Genomic DNA, 581 nt, shown 5'->3' with positions numbered 1-581 from the left:
ATCTTTTAAAAAACCATAACTTTTAAATCATATCTTTTTAATCACATCTTTTTCAAAATAGTTTTCAATCATATCTTTTTACTTTCTAATTTCAAAATCTTTTTCAAAAATCACTTGATTTCTTTTTCCACTCTTAAGTTTTTGAAAATCAATTAGTGTTTTTCAAAATGTTTTTAAAATCTTTTACTTAATTTTCAAAAATTTCTTCCCCTTTTCTCACATCCTTCTATTTATGGACTAACACTCCTCCTTAATGCATAATTCGAACTCCATCTTTCTTGATAAGTTCGAATTCTTCTACCTCTTCCTTCTATTTTTCTTTTCCTCTAACACTTCAAGGAATCTCTATATTGTGACATAGAGGATTCCATACTTTCTTGTTCTCTTCTCTTTCATATGAGCAGGAGCAAAGACAAAAGCATTCTTGTTGAGGCTGACCTTGAACCTGAAAGGACCTTGAAGTGAAAGCTAAGAGAAGCTAAGGCACAACTCTCTGTAGAGGACCTAACAGAAATCTTCAAAGAAGAAGAACCCATGGCAGCCAAAAATAACAACAATGCCAACAATGCAAGGAAGGTGCT

This window comes from Arachis duranensis, chromosome 1 (genome assembly GCF_000817695.3).
Source record: "Arachis duranensis cultivar V14167 chromosome 1, aradu.V14167.gnm2.J7QH, whole genome shotgun sequence".
NCBI lineage: Eukaryota > Viridiplantae > Streptophyta > Magnoliopsida > Fabales > Fabaceae > Arachis > Arachis duranensis.
Note: the sequence above shows the minus strand (reverse complement) of the source record.